Source organism: Cebus imitator, unplaced genomic scaffold (assembly GCF_001604975.1).
Source record: "Cebus imitator isolate Cc_AM_T3 unplaced genomic scaffold, Cebus_imitator-1.0 Scaffold354, whole genome shotgun sequence".
Lineage (NCBI taxonomy): Eukaryota > Metazoa > Chordata > Mammalia > Primates > Cebidae > Cebus > Cebus imitator.
In genome coordinates this window covers 2214295-2239182 of record NW_016107669.1, presented here as the reverse complement: position 1 = coordinate 2239182, position 24888 = coordinate 2214295, and the positions used below count along the sequence as shown (strand labels likewise).

General features: G+C 40.0%; 1 protein-coding gene and 1 non-coding gene across 8 annotated transcripts in view; one reads left to right on the top strand and one right to left on the bottom strand.

Moving 5' to 3' along the window:
• The window catches only part of TMEM45A (transmembrane protein 45A), an 80979-nt gene that overhangs the window by 31264 nt on the left and 24827 nt on the right, over positions 1-24888 (bottom strand). The gene's annotated exons all lie outside the window — the stretch shown is intronic.
• On the top strand, positions 18698-18804 carry LOC119467945. Its single transcript, XR_005196573.1, has one exon. It is a non-coding gene; the product is annotated as a U6 spliceosomal RNA (small nuclear RNA).

The window sequence follows — 24888 nt, the reverse complement described above, 5'->3', positions numbered from 1 at the left end:
TACCCTTCTTCCAGACCATGAAGACAAACAGAAGACAAAGGGAATGGTTAGAGCAGCAATAACATAATAGATCATGGTCTGTAAGTCCCAAGAAGATAACCCATTTTCATTTGGGTTGTTTTGTTTTGTTTTTTTGAGACGATCTCACTCTGTTACGCAGGCTGGAGTGCAGTGGGGAAATCTCAGCTCACTGCAACCTCCACCTCCTGGGTTGAAGTGATTCTCCTGCCTCAGCCTCCCAAGTAGCTGGATGCATGCCACTATCCCTAGCTAATTTTTGTATTTTTAGTAGAGATAGGGTTTCACCATGTTGGCTAGTCTGGTCTCAAACTCCTGACCTCAGGTGATCCACTCACCTCAGCCTCCCAAACTGCTGGAATCATAGGTGTGAGCCACTGAGCCTGGAAGAAGATAACCCATTTTCTAACATGCAGTGCCTCAAGCAAGAGATTGCCATAGGGTTGAAGTCATGGCCAAAACTGAAGTTATAGGAATAGGAAAAATGATGAAATAAAAGTGCTGTAGGTCAACAACGCAGCTCAAAGCATTTGGGATGCTCCGCTAATCATCGCCGGATTTGAACAGGGACACTTCAGGCACTTGAGGTACCCAGTGCAGAATAGACACAGCCCCTGCTCACAACAGAAAGCTTATAGTAGATTGAAGAAACCACAAAAGGCAGGAATGCTAAAATATGTCCCTAAGAAACAAACTAATTGCAAGTTCTATGAGAGTTGTTAAGAAGACTGGCATGCCTAAGCCGGGAGAGGACTTTGTCTAAGAAGGTGGCTGGTGGAGGAGGTCATTCTAAAAGCAGTGTTGTAGAGGAGGAGCCTGCGGTGACCAGGGAACAATGGAAGGGAAGCTTCTCAACAGTGGAGAGCAGTTAAGTGAAATCAAGAAAGAAGTGAGAGTTCTGGTCTGCAAGAGGGCTTCCCATTCACTCTCAGCCCAGCCAGCTCAGCCTTCCAAACAAGAGGATGAGTGTCTCTTCTTTTTGCAGATGATAGTGCCAAGACTCAGGAATGCTATTTGAATGAGTATGTGGAAACAGAGTAGCATCAAGATACTGAGATTTCAATCTGACTTCCCCTTCTCCATATCCCAGAGGCCATTTGTCTCTTGTCAGTGTTATAAGGCTGGATGCGCTCACTCATGATAGGCTTAGCATGTGGGCAGAGATGAGTGACTCAGCAGCTGCTCCTGAGACCAGAATGACGGCAAAGCTCTGTCAGAGGAAAATCACCACTCTAGAGTGCTATTACCTTATTTATTTTATCTTATTTTGATCTCTTCTCTACCTCTGCCTGTTGTTTCCGCTATCAACCCCTCTCAACGTTTAAATAACTCAAACTATCAGCTCTTCTTAACCAAACATCAGCTGAGCAGCCTGACCCCAGAGGAAATTCTTCCCACTCCATCCCTTTTCTGGCTTCCCCACTCTGGTGAGAGCTACCTCCACTCAACAAAACCTTGCACTCATTCTCCAAGCCCAGGTGTGATCCGATTCTTCTGGTACACTAGGGCAAGAACCCAGGATACAGAAAGCCCTCTGTCCTTGCGACAAGGTAGAGACAAGCTGATCACCAGCACATCAGCTCTTCTTAACCAAACATCTAAAATGACAAGAACCCTAAACTTGAAAATATAAGAAAGGGTGAGGCAGTCCAAAAACTTATGTCTTTAAAAATAAAAACTAAAAACAAAAATTAAGAACAAATGTCATATGGCATCACCTTCTTATAACCAACTCTTCAGAGTAAATAGAAGTCTGGACTGTTTGTCAGTAGTGATGCACCTGAGATGAGAAGGCATTCATTGAACACCTATTGTATGCTAATAACTTTATATACATACATCTGTTTATTTCATCATTAAGACAACTCAAGGGAATACAGTTGACCCATGAACAATATGGGCTTGAACTGGGTTGGTTTACTTATACATGAGTCTTCCTCTGCCTCTGCCACCCCTGAGACAGCAAGAAAGATTAACCCCTTCTTTTCCTCCTCCTCCTCAGCCTATTCCACATAAAGATGACGAGAATGAAGGCCTTTATGATGATCCACTTCCACTTAATGTAAAATATATATAGTAAATATATTTTACCTTCCTTATGATCTCTTCATAACATTTTCTTTTCTCTACCTTACTTTATTGTAAGAATACAGTACAAAGGCCGGGCGCGGTGGCTCACGCCTATAATCCCAGCACTTTGGGAGGCCAAGGCGGGCAGATCACAAGGTCAGAAGCTCGAGACCAGCCTGACCAACGTGGTGAAATCCCATCTCTACTAAAAATACAAAAATTAGCTGGGTGTGGTGGCATGCACCTGTAATCCCAGCTAATCATGGGGCTGAGGCAGGAGAATTGCTTGAACCGGAGAGGCAGAGGTTGCAGTGAGCCAAGATCACACCATTGCACTCCAGCCTGGGTGACAGAGCGAGACTCTGTCAAAAGAAGTAGAAAAAAAGAAAGAGAGAAAGAGAGAAAAGAAAGACATATATAATGAAGCTACATTTCATAACATATGAAATATATATTAATTGACTGTTTATAAAAGTCTTCCAGTCAAGTTTGGGAAAGTTGAAATCTATACTTGGATTTTTTAGTGCAAGGGGTAGTCAGGACCCCTAACCCCTGCATTGTTCAAGGGGCAACTGTATTATTATCTCTGCCATAGATAAAAGAAAACCAAGGATCCAAGGTATTTAGTGACCTTCTCTGTGTCACAGAGCCAGGAAAGACCAGAGCCAGGATTTCAAAGTCCTCGTATGTCTGACTCCAAATCCTATGCTGCTCCCACAGATAAAAATAAAGACTAGAAAAGATTTTTCAGTGGCCCCATCAAAGGGTCTCAGTCAAATACCTTTAAGTAGGTTAAATACCATAGAGAAAAGGCATCCCCTTCTGTTCCTTTCTAGCACTGAGCTGCCAGCACGTGTTAAGGAGGTAGAGCTTTGCACAGAGCCAAGAGCATTTATTTACCACCACTGTAGTCAGTCAGAGGGCACAGGACTGCTAACAACAAGAAAAGCTGGGCCTTGTCATGGATTGACAAAGGTCTAGATGCTAACAATAAGCATCAGACTGATTATTAGTGATGTGGTAAGAACGCGAAGTTGTCAATCTGAAGTTCCAATTGCTGCATGTTCCTTCACAATTCAAGTAGGTAAACAATGATTAATCACTTTGTATCCAAAGACCTACTTCCTTACAGAGGACTCTGGGGTGAGCAAATATATCAGCTTTCTATTGCTGCTGTAATAAATTACTACAAAATTAGTACATTAAAACAACACACATTTATTATATTACATTTCCATAGGTCAGAAATTCAACACAGATCTCACTGGGCTATCAAGATGTCATCAAAGCTGCCCCTACATGCCTGTCACTAAAATCAAGGTGCCATCAAAGTTGCTGCTATTTCCCATTGAGGAAGCTATAAGGGAGAACACGTCTTTCCCTTTTCCAGCTCCTAGAGGCCACCTCCATTCCTTGGCTCATAGTTCCGTCCCTCCATTTTCAAAGCCAATAACATTCCATCTCTGACCACTTCCCAACCTTGGATTCCCCTGACTCTGAGTTTAGCTGGTAAAGGTTCCAACTTTAAGAACTCATGTAATTAGACTGATTCTGCCAGAATAATCCAGGATAATCTCTTCACTAGATGTTATTAATTTAATCACATATGCAAAGTCCCTTTGCTAAGTAAGGTAATATATTCATAGGTTCCAGGAATTAGGACATGGGCAGGTAGGAACATTATTCTACCTACCACAAAAACATGGAAGGGCTTACAGTCTGGCAGGACAAAGAAGACAGACACAGAAGTGACTGTGATTCCAAAAAGATGAGCTAAGATTTATAGTAAAGGAATAAAATGCTATAGGTATGCTGAGCCCCTTCATTTAATTCAAGGCAGGGAGAGAGGCATACGACAGGACTCGAGAAGAACTTTAAAGGTCATTTGAGCTAGACCTTGAGCAATGAGTAGGATTTTGGAAGGTGGAACTAAAAGGAGTCACTCTAGACACAAGGAGCAGCATGAATAAACTCACATTGGAAGAAACATACAGGAGACATTGTAGTCACTGGGGTAGGAGACAATGAAAAATACAGCTAGAAACTATACATATGAGAAGCCAGTGAGTGACAGAAATGACAATATAAATTACTAATCGATGGAAAAATTAATAATGTTATTAGAACTGAGTTTCTATTCACACATAAAAATTAAACTAGATTTCCTACTCACATCAGATTCAAAAATAAATTCTAGGTGGATTAAAGACCTGGTTATGAAATTCCAACTTTAAAACTTTCTAGAAGAAAATATTTGAAGACATAACCCTGGGATAAGAAAAAAAAATTAAAACAAGACGCAAAAAGCAGAACAATGAAGAAAATGACTGAGAAAGTTGACCACATCAAAACTTAAAACTTCTATATACAAATGGCAAACATAAAAAGATGTTCAATATCATTGGTCATTTGGGATATGCTAATTAAAATAACAAATACCAATACACACTCACTAGAATGGATAATTTTTTTTTTTTTTTTTTTCTGAGATGGAGTTTCATTCTGTCCTGCAGGCTGGAGTGCGGTGGACGATCTCGGCTCACTGCAACCTCTGACTCCCTGGTTCAAGCAATTCTCCTGCCTCAGCCTCCCAAGTAGCTGGGATTATAGGCACACGGCACCACGCCCAGCTAATTTTTGTATTTTTAGTAGAAACGGGGTTTCACCATGTTGGCCAGGATGGTCTCGATCTTCTGACCACCTTGTGATTCACCCGCCTCAGCCTCCCAAAGTGCTGGGATTATAGGCAAGGGCCACTGTGCCCAGCCAAGAATGGCTAAATTTTAAAAGACTGACAATTCCAAGTATTGGTATCGATGTGGACTAGCTAGAACTCTTATACACTGCAGGTGGAAACACAACTAGAACAGCCGCACAGAAAAGCTTATTACTTTCTATAACATTAAACATACACTTACCATTCGACCCAGCAATTCCACACTAGTTATTTACCCAAGAGAAATGAAAACGATGTCCACACAAAGACCTGCACATGGATGCTCATAGTAGTTTTATTTATAATAACCCAAACCTGGAAATAACCCATTGACAAATGAATGAATCAACAAGTTGTGACACATCTCTCCAGTAAAAAGGGACAAATTACTGATACATGCAAAAACCTGAATTAATCTCAAAAGCACTATGCCGTGTGAAACAAAAGAGACACTAAAGGGTACTTACTGCATAGTTCCACTGATAGGAAATTTGAATATAGACAAAGCTGCAGTAATCGAAAGCTGATCAGTGGTTGCCTCAGGGTAAAGGGAACAGAATTGACTGCAAAGGGCATTAGGGAACATTTCAAGGTGATGGAAATATTCTATATTTTGATCGTGACAATAATTACACAACCAAACTCATCAAATTATACACCTAAAAGACATGAACTGTATCGCATGTAAATTACACTTCAATAAGGTAGATTGAAAAGAGAGGAAGAGATGCCGCTTCTGCCCCTCCTTCTCTTGAAGGCTAGAACATGGTTATGATGGTTAATGCTTTGGCAATTATTTCAGATTATGCAGATAAGGCGCATATCTAGGAGATAAGAGCAGCGCACCTGAATGAGGCTCATTCCCAAGGACTGTGGGTCCACCACTCCATCCCTGCATATCTTATTGTATGTGAGATGAAATCAAATTTTTATCATGTGCAAATGCAAAAAAAATGTCAAATCTACCTTGTACAACAGCAAAAGAAAACACTTAAAACTTCTGTCCAATACAGCTAATACTGTCCAAGTATTAGCTAACAGTTACTGACTGCTTTCTGTGTGCCTCTTTTCATTCATGTAAGTGCTCTTCATCTTAACTCTTTTAATCTTCACAACAAATCTCTGAAATAGGTACTACTATCACCCTCATTTTACAGATGAAGAAACTGAGATGCAGTTAGAGATTGACTAAGATATCCACGGTCATGCTGGTGATAGCTAACAGTACTGGGATTCATATCCATCCTTGGGCCTATACCTCTCCCACAGTGGTACCATAAATAAAGTTTTAAACTACATGACAGACAGAGAAAACGCGAAATAAATGTAAACGACAAAGAACAAGTTCTAGGGAATGTAATTTTTTAATTGGGAATCAATTTGAAAAAGAAAAACTGCTCCCCCATGGGTATAAAAAATAAGAATAGACAATTCAACACAAGGCAAAACCCTAATGTCCAATAATCATATGAAAAGATCCTAGATTCACTAGAAAGCAAAGAAAACCAAATTAAAAACAGGTTTTTTGTCTTTTTTATAGCAAAATTTTAAAAATCTATTATATCAAGTGTTGGTGAGGGCATGAGGAAACAAGAACACTCTCATACACTACTAAAAGTGAAAACTGACATTACTATTACACTTTGCCAAGAATTTGGCAGTAGCTAGGACAATTGAAAATGCACCTATGACACAATCTGGCAATTCAATGTGTAGTATGTACTCCCCCAAAATTCCTATACACGCTCTCTTGTATATGTCAAAACAAGTTCATTATTGAATTGGTTGTAGTAACATAAAATTGGAAATAATCTGAACATCCATCAATAGAGAAATGAATAAATAATATGATGTAATATATATACAATAGAATATAATACTATCAGTAAAAGATTTTTGAATAAATGAAGTAGCTCTATATTTATAAACAGGAATGAATTTTGAAGGCATTAGATTGAGTGAGAAATGCAAACTGCAAAATACTGGTAAACTTTGATGAAACATATGTACTGTTTTTATTTTTCCATGTTTATTTTAGTGGATACATGGTTCAGTGGATACATGTGGAGGTTTGTTACCTGGGTATATTGCATCATGCTGAGGTTTGGGGTATGAATGATTCCATCACCCATGTACTAAGCACCGAACAGTAAGTTTTTCAACCCTTGTCCCCCGGCTTCCTCCTCAAGTAGTCCCCAGTACCTATTACTGGTGTCTTTATGCCCATGTATAACCAATGTTTTACTCCCACTTATAAGTGACAACATGTGGTATTTGCTTTATTGTTCCTGTGTTGATTCACCTAGGATAATGGCTTCAGCTGCAACCATGCTGCTGCAAAGAACATAATTTTCATTCCTTTTTATGGTTGCATAATATTCCCTGATGTATATGTACCACAATTTCTTTATCCAATCCAGTGTGCACCTCGTTTGGTTCCAGGTCTTTGCTGGAATGGTGCTGTGATGAACACGTGAGTGCGTGTGTCCTTTTGGAGAACAGTTTATTTTCTGTTTGAGTCAAATTATAGTTCTAAGTTCTTTGGGAAATCTCCAAACGCTTTCCACAAGAGCTGAACTAATTTACATTCCCACCAACAGTGTACAAGTGTTCCCTTTTCTACAAAGCCTTGCCAGCATCTGTTTCTTTTTAGATTTTTCAATAGTAGCCCCTGTGACTGGTGTGAGATGAGGCAACATGATTGCAGCTGAAGCCATTATCCTAGGCAAATTAACACAGGAACAATAAACCAAATACCACATGATGTCACTTATAAATGGGAGCTAAACATTGGTCATACCTAAGCATAAAGATACCAATAATAGACACTGGGGACTACCAGAGGAGGAAGGGAGGGAGGGGGCAAGGGTTGAAAAATTTACTGTTGGGTACTATGCTTACTATATGGGTAACAGGATGATTCATACCCCTCAAACCTCAGCATATACATATACACATATATACATATACATACACACATATATACATATACATATATACATACACACATATAAACATATATATATACACATACACACATATATACATACACACATATATACATATACATACACACATATATACATATACACATACAAACATATACATACACACATATAAACATATACATATACATACACACATATATACATATACACACACATATATACATATACATATATACATACACACATATAAACATATATATACATACACACATATATACATACACACATATATACATATACATACACACATATATACATATACATGTTACACATGCAGATATATATACATATACATAGGCACATATATACATATAAATGCACACATATATACATATACATACACACATATAAACATATACATACACACATATATACATATACATATTACACACGCACATATATACATATACATACGCACATATGTACATATACATATATACATATACATACACACATATATACATATACATATACAAATACATATACATATACATATACCCTATTGGTTCTGTTTCTCTGGAGAACCCTAATACAGTGGGTATACAGTTGTTCCAGCTCCATCTATTAAGAAGACTATTCTTTCACAACTGAATTGTCTTTCCCCCTTTGTCAAAGATCAGCTGATTATATTATGTGAGCAAATTTCTGGGCTATCTATTCTGTTCTATTGACCTATTTGTCTCTTCTTTCACCAGCACCACACTTTCTTGATCACTATAGCTTTAAAATAAGTTTTGAGGTCAGGTAGTATCAGTACTATGATTCTGTTCTTCTCTTTCAATATCATGTTGGCCTATTCTGTGTCCTTTGACTGTCCATATAAACTTTAGAATTACTTTAACATCCACAAAGTAACTTGCTGAGATTTTGACTGGGATTGCATTGAATCTACAGATCAAGTTGGGAAGAAATAACATCTTAACAATATTGAGCCATCCTATTCATAAACAGAATAGAATATTTCTCTATTTATTTAGATCTTTGATTTTTTGCTTAAGAGGTTTATGGTTCTCCTCATTTAGATCTTATATACATATAATTAAATTTATATCTAAATCTTTTCTTTTTTTGGTGCTAATGTAAATGATGTTGTATTTTAATTTCGAACTCCAATTGTTCCCTGTTGGCATGTAGGAAAGCATTTAACTTTCATATTTTTTTAAATTTTATTTCTTTTTGTTAACTTTTATATATGAATCTTGTCTCCTACAACCTTAATAAAATCACTTAGTTCCAGGAAGGGCTTTGCAGTTGCTGCTGATTCTTTGGGATTTTCTACATGAACAATTACGTCATCTGTGAACAGAATTTTCTTTCTTCCTTCCCAGTCTGTATATTTTTTATTCCATTTTCTTATATCACTGCATTAGCTAAGACATCCAGTATGATGTGACTAGACGTAATGACACGGGACATTATGTCTTGCTCCCAGTCTTAAGGGGAACACCTAGTTTCTCACCATTAAAGTGTAATGTTGGCTGTAGGTTTTGTGTAGATACTCTGTAACAAGTTGAGAAAGTTGTCTATTCCTAGTTAGCTGCTTTTTGTTCGTTTTGTGTTTATCTTTTTAAAAAGAAAGACCTAGGAACGTGGTTTAGAGCCAGATAATAGAAGACCTTGAATCCCAGATTCAGAAATTTCAACTTTATTCCATAAGAAGCGATAGAATATTTTTGAGCAAAGACAGGCTACGTATGACAGGGATATGTATCTCTCTGCCTCTGAGAGCCCTTAAACCATCCCATAATACAAGAATCTAGTTTCTATTTAAAGACATCCAGAAAGGGAAATTCCTCCAAGTGCTTTAATAAAATATTCTGGTGACAAAGAAATCGCACTCTCTGTTGACCTTGCCTTGTAGCCAACCTGAATCCCTTATAGGTCCCAGGAAAGATGCAGTACATTCTGCAGTGTCGATGAACTGCTGCTTCCAAGACAGGACTCCCAAACCCACTACCGGCTCCCAGCCCAGAAGAGAAACCTGTTTCTCTTTGGTTCAGGGCAGAGTCACAGGCACCCGTGGGCCCAACAAGTTTACAAAACAATGTACAGCCAAATGTAGTGACCACACCTGAATCAACAGTGCTCACTCATTCATTTGCATCACAGCTCCTAAGGAGAGAGTTGCTATTGGCAAGAGCTCTGTGACAATGACACCTGGGTGAACATTTGGCTATCTCCTGAGCCAATCTACAGAGGATGCTCTGTGGCCCTGTTCTCATGGCCTCACCTTCCCTGCCTCTTCTTTACTCCTCTTCCTGCCATCCTGCTCTTCACTCCCCTTTCTGTCTTCTGCCCACCACCACCAATTCTCAGAAAGACACTAGAGAGTACTTTGAGTCCTGAGCAAATTCTCTACAAGAGCACCGGGTCCACCTTAGGAAGGAAAGTCACTCCTAGATACGACTCCAAAATTGGGCTTTGTTTAAATTTCCTTGTGCACGGAAAGTGGAAGACAGAGGGCAATCAACGGGAGCCCAGAGAGCCCCGAATAACAAGGAAATGATTTGCCAACTGGGGCTAATAGATCTCTGAGTTTCCAAAGCTCACAGGCGTACAAACTACACCAGCATCAGGTTCTCCCCTCCCCTCAGCTCCCTGTTGCTCAGAGGCTACCCCATGAAATTCATTCTAACCTGATTTTCCTTTAAAAAGCTCTTCTGGCCGAGTGCAGTGGCTCACGCCTGTAATCCCAGTACTTTGGGAGGCCGACGCAGATGGTCAGGAGTTTGAGACCAACCTAGCCAACACGGTGAAACCCGATCTCTACTAAAAATACAAAAATTAGCCAGGCGTGGTTGTGGGTGCCTATAATCCCAGCTACTCAAGAGGTTGAGGCAGGTGAACCACTTGAACCTGGGGGGCAGAGGTTGCAGTGAGCCGAGATTGCACCATTGCACCAGCCTGAGCTCAGGTGTGGGGCCAGGGTTTGGGCCTCGGGTTTTTCGCACTATTAGCCCAACCATCGCTCCAGTGGACCTGCATCGGAAGGGACAGTATGAGAGACATCAGAAAATGGAGATTATTTTTAACCTGAGGAAGACTGTCATGCTCTGGGCAAAGCTTTTTGGCAAATTTCTGGCTTTATCGAGAGGAAATTCAGTTTTCTTTAGAATAAGTGCCTTTAAGGTTCTTCAGAGATATGTGTAGGAATAAGCAGTACTCTTGCCTGTCTGCTTATTCATTCATTTCTTAATTCCTCCATGGATCCATTCATGCTTTCAACAAATACTTATTAAACAACTATGATATACCAGGTTCAGTTCTAGCCACTGGGGTCAGGACATAGACAAGGTCTTTGCTCTTATGGAACTGATCTTTTAGTGTAAGAAGACAGATAAGAAACAAGATTCTAGGACGCTGAAACTCAAAGTATGGCCCTTGCACCCTTGGTGGTCTGTGCCGAGTGGGAGCTTATTGGAAATACAGACTCACCTGCCACCTAGACCTCTCAAATCAGAATCTTTTTTAACCAGATCCCCAAGTGACTCATATGCACATTAAAGTTTGAGAAACACTGATCCAGGACAGAATTTCTCAACAATGGCACTATTGAAATCTAAGATCAGATAATTCTTTCTTTCTTTGGTGCAGGGGCAGGGTGAAGGGTTCTGTGCATTGTAAGATGTTTAGTAGCATCAGTGGCTTCTACCTGCGAGATGCTGGCAGTACCTTCCCCTCAGGTGTGACAAGCAAAAATATCTATGGATATTGATAAATGTCCCCTGGGGGTCAAATTCACACTCTACACCAGTTAAGAAACATTGCTTTAGCAGACCCTTGGCGAAATCCCCTTAACATCAAGACTTTTTTTTCCTCTTTTCTCTTAGGAAAAAGGAATATAACAAACTTAGCTGTTAACTATTTTATCCAAGTAAATACAACCAAGATCATATGCACTTTTTTCAAAAGATAAGGTACAGCAACTAATAGAACAAACAGAACGTCATTTGGAAAAAACGAAGTTTGCACAATTCCCATGAGAAAACTTTCACATGAAAATCATACAAGTTTGCAGTTTAATATCACTACCACGGATAAAGAAACTCAGTATTAAATATGCATACATGAGGCCAAGGACTTATGATCGGATGTCATCACTACCAATTATATTTGCACTAGGTACATTCATACACAGGTCTGGAATATCTCCCCTTTTTGAAAGAGCTGGCCAATTCGACATAATGCCCCATGTCCACCTTCAAATACTAGGAGTAGGGCAGGGAGAAGTTTGGGAAAAACAAATAAATCACATAAGCAGAGTCTGAAGCCAATGAGGTGATATCAAAATATTGTGCAATATTGACTGGAGTAGAGGAGGAAAAGCCAACAGAATAACTCTGATCTCTCAGTCCCTTCCTATTGGGAAATTTATAGTTCATTGTTTATTTTTAATTAATTTATTTAAAAATAGGCCCAGTCATTCAAGGCCAGCCTGGCCAACGTGATGAAACTCCGTCTCTACTAAAAATGCAAAAATTATCCAGGCATGGTGGCACATACTGTAATCCCAGCTACTCAGGAGGCTGAGGCAGGAGAATCCTTTGAACACGGGAAGCAGATGTTGCAGTGAGCCCAGATCGCACCACTGCACTCCAGCCTGGGAGACAGAGCGAGACTCCATCTCAAACAAACAAACAAAAATAGAGCCAGAGAGTGCCTACGAGAAGTTAACGCACAAGATAATTTCAGCAAGTGATAAAATCACCAAGGGCAATGTGATAGAGAGCTTGGGCTCAGTTTGAGGGAGCAGGGGCAGCGGTTCCAATTGGGAAGTGCAGAGCTGAGCTGGGCAGGAGAATCAAGGCTATGGCCGGGAGTGCATCTGTGAGGTGTGTCAGGTTATCAGCCCAGTCCTGCCCTCAGGGACATCCAGTTTCATTGGCTCTAATTCCCAGAAGAAACAGCTTATCTTGAAGACATCTGGTGGCCTGCCAGAATTATTCACAGCCAGTGAATGGCAGAGCTCAGAAAAGGAATCCAGTTCTCTGGGGTACTGGAAGGCAGTGTCCTTTCCAAAGCACCAAATACCTCTCGTTTAATTTGCTGGTCTAACAAATCACCACTAATTACGACTCAAGTATATTCTCTTCCAGAAGTCTGAAATGGGTCTCACAGAGTGGGAATCAAGGTGCTGGCAGAACCACGTTCCCTCTAGCGGCCGCAGGGGAGAGTCCCTTTCCTTGCCTTTTCCAGCCTCTAGATGACTCCGGCGTTCCTGGCTTCCCGGCCTTTTCCTCCATCTTCAAGGCCAGCGTACGGCATCTTCAAATCTCTCTCACTGACTCTGACCTCCTTCTCCTGTCACCACTTCTCCTTCTTCTGAGTCCAATCCTCCTGCCTCCCTCCTTATGAGACCCTTGTGATTACATTGGGCCTACATGAATAATCCAGGGTAATTTCCCCAGCCCCAAATCTTGAACTTTAATCATGTCTGTGAAATCCTTCTGACTATGTAAGGTAATATTCTGTTTCCAGAAAATAAAATATGGACACCTCTGAAGGTCATTATTCAGTTTATCACAACCTTCTTAGGAATGCCAGTCAGGACCGGGCACAGTGGCTCATGCCTGTAATTCCAGCACTTTGGGAGGCGGAGACGGACAGATCACAAGGTCAGGAGTTAGAGACTAGCCTGGCCAACACAGTGAAACCCCGTCTCTACTAAAAATACAACAATAACAACAACAAAAAATTAGCTGGGCATAGTGGCGGGTACGTGTAATCCCAGCTACTGGGGAGGCTGAGGCAGGAGAATCGTTTGAACCCAGGAGGCAGAGGTTGCAGTGAGCCGAGATCGTGCCATTGCACTCTAGCCTGGGTGACAGGGTGAGACTCCGTCTCAAAATAAAAAGAAAAGAAAAGAATGCCAATCAGACCAAGGATCTCTAACAAGCATTAAAACAAACAAAAAAATGTTTAAATCACCAACAGATGAGGGGAAGAAGAGAACAGGAATAAAAAGAAAATCTGTAGACTTAGGTTCCAGGTCAGCCTGAGACATAAGAGCAAAGTGTGGTCCAGGTCTCATGTCTGGCTTGAAGGCTCATGAAAGAGCTACCAATGTGTGGGACCCAATCTCTAGAGATTCTCCTTCGATTAATCTGAGTGCGCCTAGGCATCATGCTTTTAAGAGCCCAGATTCTAGAATCAGACTACTTTAATACAAAGACCACTGTGCGCTTGACCTGGGGCATGTTATTTTACCTTGCCTCAGTTTCTTCTATAAAATGAGAATGACGATATCAATAAAACTACCTTATAAAGCTAAGGATAAGCAGACGTAATACAAGTAAAGTTCTTGCCACATAGTAGGCACTGCATCATGTCATAGGTTTGTTTCTCCTTCACACGCTTCAAAGCTCTCCAGAGGGGTGTCTTCTTCTTCCTCAGGCAGGAACCCAAAGGGATTTCTGTGTGTCTCAGAGTGAAGGGTGGGGCTGGGAGGCATGCCGAGCTCAGGCTCCCCTGCCCTGCCTGGTTGTGAGGAATTCCGGAAATGCTCAGCCCTCTGTGCCAAGGGAGGGGCGAAGTTGCAGCCTCCTCATGGGAGTGCACAAGAACAGAGTGTGTAGGAAGAAACAATCAGAAAGGCTGGAGCTGGGGGTGGAAAAGGTGTGGCATGCAGACGTGCGGAATGCTAAGAGCCTTCTGATAGTAATCAAGGCTTAGCTGTCTGCTAGAGCCATGATTCTCAACGTGGCTGCCTATGCAAAACATCATGGGGAGCCATCAAAAATATGCACGGTATCTGATCCCCAACCCAGAACCTATTAAATCAGTCTCTTGGGGTGAGGGCTGGGAATCTTTTTTTTTTTCCTTTTGCAAGATCTCCAGATGATTCCAGTCAATTGAAATTGAAACCACAGGTCCCTTATCTTAAAACTGTGCCTAAGCTTGGCTGACCTTGCCAGCTGCATCACTAAGCGAAGGAAGGGAGGGGAGAGAGAGGCCAGTAATGACTGGGATCCTATCATGTGCCAAGACCTTTTACATGCACCAATTAATTTAATCCTCATAATTATTATCCCCACTTTAAAGATAATGAGAAAGAGCTACATTTCATAAGGATGATAATGCAACTCACAATAATGTTGTGACAGAACTAAGACTGAGCCCCAAGTCTATGTCCAAAAGGGACAAAAGAAGAAAAATGCCATTTATCAAATACCTGTCTCTCTAGGAGCTGTATAGCACCCTCTTAATTCCGTGAGGTAGTATTTTTCTCCCCATTTGACGTTCGACAAGAGAGAGACTTAGAAAGGCTAAAAAACTTGCCCAAGTCAAATAGTTTATAAATGGCAAAGCTGGGATCTTAATTCAGGCCTGTCCATCTCTAAATTCCCATCTTCTTTCCCATCATTTCTACCCTTCTCCATGTCTCAAAAACTCACCGTAACAAGAACAATTATCAAATGCTGGTGCTGTATCAAACACAGTACTGAGAGCTTTCTATGTATTATCCTAAGAAAATCAAATATAATAAAATGATCGTGCATAAAGACAAAGCGGTTGGTTGTTTAGATTCAGGTTATTCAATGTATGTTATATGGGCCATCAGCATTACCTGAGAGGGTCAGAGCTCAGAATCTGCATTTGTAAGAGATCCCCTAAGTACATTAAAGTTGGAAAAGCCTGCTGTAGATGACTTTTGTTCTGATTTTTCTCTTTCCAAAGAGTTGTTTCAGTAATGCGTAGGGACGGCCTAAGACTCTCCAGTTATCAGCTCTTACAAGAAACCAGGAAAGATACAGAAGGAGCCAAGAGCTTCTGTTCTCTGGTTTGAGATGATGTCAGGGAGGGCAGGAGGCCCTAAAATACCCTTTCATAAATAGAGCTCTTTTTCTCAGAGTGTTCTGGGATGTTGATCTCTAGGCACGCACCATTTGACTCCAAGCACTCTGAGCAGAGATCACTCCTTAACAGGACAAATTATGCTAAATGTGAGACTTGCTAATAGTCCTATGAAAGCAAGAATGGGATAAGGCAGCAATTCTCAAATGTTGACTAATGTGAAGCTCTTCTTAAAAGGAAAAGAAGATGAATTTAATATGCCAAGTCTCTTTTCAGTGGCTATTAGCTTAAATAGAGAATTGACTAGAGCAATTGAATTGCTATCACGACGGCAGGAAGCAGCACTGCTTTAATTATCAAGGGTTAAGGGAGAATGAAGATGAGCTTAATATGCCAAATACCTTTTCAGTAGCTATTAGCTAGAATAGAGATTTGAATAAGAATTTATACCCCAATTTGGGGCATACAGTAATTACATATTCTGTACCAAAAAGATGATACATTGTCGTTGTCAGTATTACAGTGATGCTGGTTATATTTATTCTTTGAGGTCTTACTGGGGAAAGGGGTGTTTGTGTGGAAACAATGGCATTCACCATCGTACAACTTTATAAAATGAACCTTCAAAATTGTTGTTCTGGGTAGGAAAGAAAATCCCATCCAACAAATAGGAGCTTCATTTGCAGTGCTTTCTTTCTAATCTCCTGTAAAACAAAACTACCTGACCCTTAGGACCTGTTATGAAAGTAATTGTTTTTACATTGCTCTGCCCTTACGGTGACAGAATTTTAATGTGAATGTTCATTAAAATAAGCTGTTTCTTTGGCTTTGTCATAATATTCTGCATGGGTTTGGGATAAATTCATCAATTCTACAATCAGAATTTTGAATCCTAGGATATCTCGTTTATAAATTAAACAAATGATTTTTAAAACAGTGCAATGCCAGCTTTTCTTTGAAACTTAGCTTAAAGTTTAGGGAGACTTTAAAGTAAAGGGGAAAGGAAGTTGCATTAAAAAAAAGAGAGAGAGAGAAGTATCTAAATTCCAATCTCCTTCTAAGTCAAATTTAGAGAAGAAAAGGTAGAGAGTTTATAGTCTACCATGCTTCATGGAAAATGCTCTGACTCCTGTACAGAAAAACAAGCGGTCCAAGTGAGTTGAAGTCTCCTTCCATCTTGCCTCCTCCTCTGTCCCCTGATTTCACCCTTAAAGTCATTACTTCAGCCCCAAGAAATCCCCACCTTCGATTCTGCCCTCACTTCACAGAAGGTCAGGTATACAAGTTCATGACAAAACCTCCAAGTAAATGAAAATGAACCGAGAGGATAAATCAGTGACTACCTCCTGAGCTGCCGCTGCCCAGGTTGAGTTGCACACCCCTGAGGCAGAGCAAGGTCCTTGAGAAAACCAAACATAGAGTCTTACAGCCTTAGAGATGTGAAAGGTTCCCAGAAACCGCATCAGTCACCTGCGCTGACAGTCATGCTGGAATATAATCCACGTTTTCAGCTTTCCTGTCCTTCAACCCTTGACACCCCTATGGACATCTGAAGGTAGAGTGACCACATTAGCAACAACAAAGTGCAGAACACCCAGTGAAAGTTAAATTTCATGTAAATAACAAGAAATTTTTTAGGACAAGTATGTTCCATATAGTGCATGTGTTGTTTATTCAAAATTCAAATTTCACTAAGCATTCTGCATTTTATCAGGTGATCCATGAAGGAATTTCCATGGGGCAATGAACATTGCAATAGCTCAGAGTGAAATTTCTCAAGCGCCACCAGTCGTATCTGGCGTCCTGAGTTATCTTGGTTGTCACTTTTGGATATTTTCAAATCTCTATTTGAAGATCCTATGCTTTTCTGAATTATATCCGGGCTATTCCTAAACCAAAAGTGCTCCTGTACCTCATTAATACAATTAGAAATTTGGTCTAATATGTTGGTGGTTCCATCAAGTGAGCTGAAGATTCCTTGGCCAAGGTTCAATTGCAAGAGGTCATTATGAATTGGTATATCTTACTTCTCAATCAACAGATGCTAAAACTACAGCCACAGTCAAATTGCAGAATGGGATGGAGAGATACCTGGAAATCTTCAGGCGTTAAAAATGGGTGTATGTCATATTCGATAAGGATGGAACCCCTGGTCAAGAACGATTTCCAATGTTTCTTCTAACCTCTTCACAATTCCCAGCATTCTGACACCATAGTCACTGAATTATTAGCTTTTTCTTGGTTCTGAACAAATAAAAAAAGAGGCCAAAGTCTTGGGTCCAATGCAAGGACCATAATGAGGGTAGCCAAGAATGATGGCACTATATTAACCTTGTTGTTCCTTTGAAGAGATTTTTGAAATATAGTATAGAAGACGTCTGAATTCTTGTTGGAGTTTTGTTTCTTTTCTTGTCATCAAATACTGCAGTCTCCACAAAAGAGTCGTTGAAATAATTTTTTATTGACCCTCATTTATTCTCACTTTACAAATATCTATTGTGCACTGACTCTGGACCAGGTGTCACAATCCTCTTTTGTTGACTAACTGCTACACCCTACATCTTCCAAAGAGATCAACAGAAAGAAATGTGGGCTCTTGCGCAGTGATTCCTGATGTAGGTGGTGTCCTAAAAAGCATATATATTATCATTTTAAATTACATTTATGTATTTTAAATACCTATTTTTAAATACTGACATAAATAGAGGATACGAGATTTTTTTGTCTTGGTCCAAAAAAATTCAGAAACATGATTATAGCCACATGGACTCACTTTTTGCCTGTGACTGCAAAGATAAAAGCCAACCTTGAACTAGATTCTTCCTTCCAGTTAAAGCTTCCTAGTTTGAAAAGGACCTTGCTTAAATACTTAGGGGACTCTAAGCATTCTTTGTAGCTTAATTTGCTCGAGTTGTGCCCAGTCTGTTACAATCCAAAACTAATGGATTTCAAAAGATAAAAGAAAATCTAGAATTCTTTTGGCAGATAATTTATCTTTTTCATTGAAAACAACAGACTTCTTTATAGCTAACTTGACTACTCATTCTATACATTGGCTTTATAACAAGTCCTAGCAAAAAACAAAGTGAGGGTGCTCACTTTGGCAGCACATATACTAAAATTGAAACAATACAGAGAAGATTAGAATGGCCCCTGTGCAAGGATGACATGCAAATTTGTGAAGCGTTCTATATTTTTGAGAGTGGGGGCCAATATTCAACACCCTTAAAGAAAAGAACTTTCAACCTAGAATTTCATATCCAGACAAACTAAGCTTTGTAAGCGAATGAGAAATAAAATCCTTTGTGAACAAGCAATTGCTGAGAGATTTTGTCACCAGGCCTGCCTTATAAGAACTCCTGAAAGAAGCACTAAACATAGAAAGGAACAACCAGGACCAACCACTCCAAAAACATACCAAATGGTAAAGAGCATCGACACAATGAAGAAAGTGCATCAACTAACGGCCAAAACAACCAGCTAGCATCAAAATGGCAGGATCAAATTCACACAAAACAATATTAACCTTAAATGTAGATGGGCTAAATGCCCCAATCAAAAGACACAGACTGGCAAATTGGATAAAAGTCAAAACCCATCAGTGTGCTGTATCCAGAAGACCCATCTCATGTGCAAGGACACACATAGGCTCAAAGTAAAGGGATGAAGGAAGATTTACCAAGCAAATGAAGAGCAAAAAAAAAACAAAACAGGCATTGCAATCCTAATCTCTGATAAAAGGGACCTTAAACCAACAAAGATCAAAAGAGACAAAGAAGGGCGTTACATAATGGTAAAAGGATCAATGCATCAAGAAGAGCTAATGATCCTAAATATATATGCACCCAATACAGAAGCACGCAGATACACAAAGCAAGTTCTTAATGACTTACAAAGAGACTTAGACTCTCACACAATAATAGTGGGAGACTTTAACACTCCATTGTCAATATTAGATAGATCAAAGAGACAGAAAATTAACAAGTATATCCAGGACTTGAACTCAGATCTGGACCAAGCAGACCTAATAGACATCTACAGAAACCTTCACCCCAAATCCACAGAATATACATTCTTCTCAGCACCACATCACACCTACTCTAAAATTGACTACATAATTGGAAGTAAATCACTCCTTAGCAAATGCAAAAGAAGGGAAATCATAATAAACAGTCTCTCAGACCACAGGGCAAACATTTAGAACTCAGAATTAAGAAACTAACTCAGAATCACTCAACTTCATGGAAACTGAACAACTGGCTCCTGAATGTTGTCTGGATAAACAATGAAATGAAGGTAGAAATAAAGATGTTCTTTGAAACCAACAAGAATGAAGACACAACATACCAGAATCTCTGCAACAAATTTAAAGCAGTATCTAGAGGAAAATTTATAGCAATAAATGCCCACAGGAGAAGCAAGGAAAGATTTTACATCAACACCCTATCACCAAAATTGAAAGAGCTAGAGGAGCAAGATCAAAAAAACTCAAAAACTGGCAGAAGACGAGAAATAAGTAAGATCAGAACAGAACTGAAGAACAAAAAAAAACCCTTCAAAAATCAGTAAATCCAGGAGCTGGTTTTTTGAAAAGATCAACAAAATAGATCACTAGCCAGATTAATAAAAAAGAAAAGAGAGGAGAATCAAATAGATGCAGTAAAAAGTGATAAAGGGGATATCACCACTGATTCCACAGAAATACAAACTACAATCAGAGATTACTACAAAAAACTCTATGCACATAAACCAGTAAACCTGGAAGAAATGGATAAATTCCTGGACAGTTGCACCCTCCCAAGCCTAAACCAGAAAGAAGTTAAAACCTTGAACCGACCAATAACAAGGGCTGAAGTTGAGGCAGCAATTAATAGCATACCAACCAAAAAAAAGTCCAGGTCCAGACAAGTTCATATGGAATTCTACCAGACATACAGAGAGGAGCTGGTACCATTCCTTCTGAAACTATTCCAAACAATACTAAAAGAGGGAATCCTTCCCAAATCATTTTATGAGACGAACATCATCCTGATACCAAAACCTGGCAGAAACTCAACAAGAAAAGAAAGCTTCAGGCCAATATCCATGATGAACATAGACGCAAAAATCCTCAATAAAATACTGGCAAACCAATTGCAACAGCACATCAAAAAGCTTATCCATCACGATCAAGTAGGCTTCAACCTGGGGATGCAAGGCTGGTTCAACATACACAAGTCTACAAATGTAATCCATTACATAAACAGAACCAAATACAAAAACTACACAATTATCTCAATAGATGCAGAGAACACCTTCGAAAAAATTCAGCAGCCCTTTATACTAAAAACTCTCAATAAACTATCGATGGAATGTACCCCAAAATTATAAAAGTTATTTACGACAAACACACAGACAATATCACACCAAAGGGGCAAAAATTGGACACATTCCCTTGGAAATCTGGCACTAGACCAGGATACCCTCTCTCACCCCACCTATTCAATATAGTATTGGAAGTTCTAGCCAGAGCAATTAGGCAAGAAAAAGAAATAAAGGGTATTCAATTAGGAAAAGAGGAAGTCAAATTGTCTCTATTTGCAGATGATATAATTGTATATTTAGAAGACCCTATCATCTCAGCTCAAAATCTCCTTAAACTGATAAGCAGCTTCAGCAAAGTCTCAGGATACAAAATCAATGTGCAGAAATAAAAAACACTCCTATACACCAATAACAGACTTAAAGACAGCCAAATCAAGAACGAACTGACATTCACAATTGCTACAAAGAGAATAAAATACCTAGGAATACAACTAACAGAGGATGTAAGGGACCTTTTCAAGGAGAAATACAATCCACTGCTCAAGGAAATAAGAGAGGACACAAACAGATGAAGAAACATTACATGCTTATGGTTAGGAAGAATCAATATTGTAAAAATGGCCATACTGCTCAAAGTAATTTATAGATTCAATGCTATCCCCACCAAGCTACTTATGACCCTCTTCACAGAACTGGAAAAAAACACCTTAAACTTCATATGGAACCAAAAGAGAGCCCACATAGCCAAGACAATTCTAAGCAAAAAGAACAAAGCTGGAGGTATCATGCTACCTGACTTCAAACTATACTACAAGGCTACAATAATCAAAACAGCATGGTACTGGTACCAAAACAGAGATACAGACTAATGGAACAGAACAGAGGCCTTGGAGGCAATACCACACATCTACAACCAACTGATCTTTGACAAATCAGACAAAAACAAGCAATGGATTCTCTGTTTAATAAACAGTATTGGGAAAACTGGCTAGCTATGTGCAGAAAGCAGAAACTGGACCCCTTCCTGACACCTTACACTAAAATTAACTCCAGATGGATTAAAGACTTAAACATAAGACCTAACACCATAAAAACCCTAGAAGAAAACCTAGGCAAAGCCATTCAGGACATAGGCATAGGCAAGGACTGCATGGCTAAAACACCAAAAGCATTGGCAATAAAAGCCAAAATAGACAAATGGGATCCAATTAAACTCCAGAGCTTCTGTACAGCAAAACAAACAATCATTACAGTGAACTGGCAACCAACAGAATGGGAAACATTTTTGCAATCCACCCATCTGACAAAGGACTGATATCCAGAATCTACAAAGAACTGAAACAGATTGAAACAGATTTACAAGAAAAAAACAAACAAACCCATCCAAAAGTGGGCAAAGGATATGAACAGACACTTTTCAAAAGAAGACATATATGAGGCCAACAAACATATGAAGAAATGCTCATCAACACTGGTCATTAAAGAAATGCAAATCAAAGCCATTGAGATACCATCTCATGCCAGTTAGAATGGTGATCATTAAAAAATCTGGAGACAAAAGATGCTGGAGAGAATGTGGAGAAATAGGAACACTTTTACACTGTTGGTGGGAGTGTAAATTAGTTCAACCATTGTGGAAGACAGTATGGCAATTCCTCAAGGACCTAGAGATAGAAATTCCATTTGACCCAGCAATCCCGTTACTGGGTATATAGCCAAAGGATTATAAATTGTTCTATTATAAAGACACATGCACACGTATGTTCATTGCAGCACTGTTTACAATAGCAAAGACCTGGAACCAACCCAAATGCCCATTGACGATAGGCTGGACAAGAAAAATGTGGCACATAAACACCAGGGAATACTATGCAGCCATAAAAAATGATGAGTTGGTGTCCTTTGTAGGGACATGGATGAACCTGGAAACCATCATTCTCAGCAAACTGACACAAGATCTGAAAATCAAACACCGCATGTTCTCACTCACAGGTGGGTGTTGAACAATGAGAATACATGGATACAGGGATGGGAGTATCACACACTGGGGTCTGATGGGGGGGACTAGGGCAGGGACAGTGGGGGGTGGGGAGTTTGGGGAGGAATAACATGGGGAGAAATGCCAGATATAGGAGACAGAGGGAAGGAGGCAGCAAACCACATTGCCATGTATGTACCTATGCAACAATCCTGCATGTTCAACACATGTACCCCAGAACCTAAAGTGCATTTATATATATATATATATATTTAATATATATATATATATATTTAATATATAAATATATTTTTTTTTAAGTGAGGAAAGCTTGGCTAACAATAGCACCTTAAGTCTGTGTAAGACTTTTAATATTTCCAAGTCTGTGAGCCATTTAACCCTCACATAGGGAGGATCTAATGAAATATGATTCGGAACAGAGTAAGAAGAGCTGAGGCGTGACTGCCTCCAGCCTCCTGTATTCATGACTTTGAGCGTTTTTCACTGTTCCTCTTTGACAGAAGTAAATAAAAAACACATTTAATTAAGAGTGGCCAAAAACAAGTGATAAACCAACAATAATATGACTTGTGTCGGTGAGGGGTAGGGGACCCCCTAGAGACTGCTGGGCAAGAAAAATAACAGACCCAAGAGCCAGTAGGAGCCTTTTTGACTAAATTCTCTCAAATCTACTTTGGATCGCTGAGGGACCTTAGGGATCCGACACTGAATAAGTCCCTTGAGGTCCCATCCAGTTCCAAGACAGTACAAGTCAGTGTCACTATCCAGCATTTCTGGCCAGCAACATCACCATACAGTCAGACCCCAGCCCATTACCAGATATAAGAAGATGCTGACACTACAGACGCAAAAAGAAAGCAGGGCCAGACATCCCTGGAAGCAACTCCATGAATCAATATATGCATGGCTTACCATCCTTTTAACAATGACATGAGTTAAGGGTTCTGTGGCCCTTTGCATAAGTAACTAGTCTATAGTACTTAACGACTTATGGACTAGGCATTTATGAAACGCTTGATAAACAGTGTCTCAGTTTATCCACCCAACCCCAAGGGGTACAAATTACTTTAGCCTCATGTATTAACTGATGAGAAAGCTAAGGCTTAGAAAATACAAAATGAGTTCTTGAAAAGATGCCCACAGCTAGTTTAATGGCAGAGCTGGGATTTGAAGCTGGTCTGATGGACGCCAGAACCTGAGCTCTTGTTAATATTCTTTCTCTCTCTTCCCTGGGAGGCAGTGGCCCTTAGCATTTGAAGAATGATGACTCGATCATGCCTGGCCCAGAAGACAATGCAAGGCAGGAGTAGAAACATGGGAAGATGACTGAAGATGAGACTTTTAAGAGCTCCTCAAGCTAAAGAGGTTGGCAGTAGAACATGCTTCTCTGCAAACGGTGTCATTGCCCCTAGAAGGAAAAGGTAAAGGTGAAAAGTGAGAGACATACAGAAGCTCCCAGCACACTGCTCCTCCGCCAGCAGCAGGGTGCTCGCAGGGAAGTTACATGGGCTAAATGGTATTTCAGGAAGACTAGTTTGGCAGCCTCACAAAGAATATATGAAAGGGAGAAAGAGGCTGGAGGCAACGAAATGAGTTAAGAGGCTGCTGCAGATGCTTATTCCCCACATGATGAGTCTGAGTCAGAGCGGCAGGGAGAACAGGGAATAGAGGGAGAAATGGGAGTGTTATTCACCACCCACCTGGAAGGAAGAACAGACCAGCCCCGGGACCTGCAAGGTCAGGACTGTGGTCGGTGATGCTTCTGAGACAGAGAGAAAAAAGGAAAGAAAAGCACTTCCAGGGCCAGTGTTACTTGTTGCATTCCCGCAGCCTCACGTACATGCCTGTCTCCCCGGACCACAAGCTCTGAAAAGTCAGAGGACACTTCGTGGGTCTCCTTCTCCCCATTGCTGACCATAAGCATTTTGGAGTCTCAATAAATACTCAGCGGCAGGCTGTTTCCTCTACCTGGAATGCTC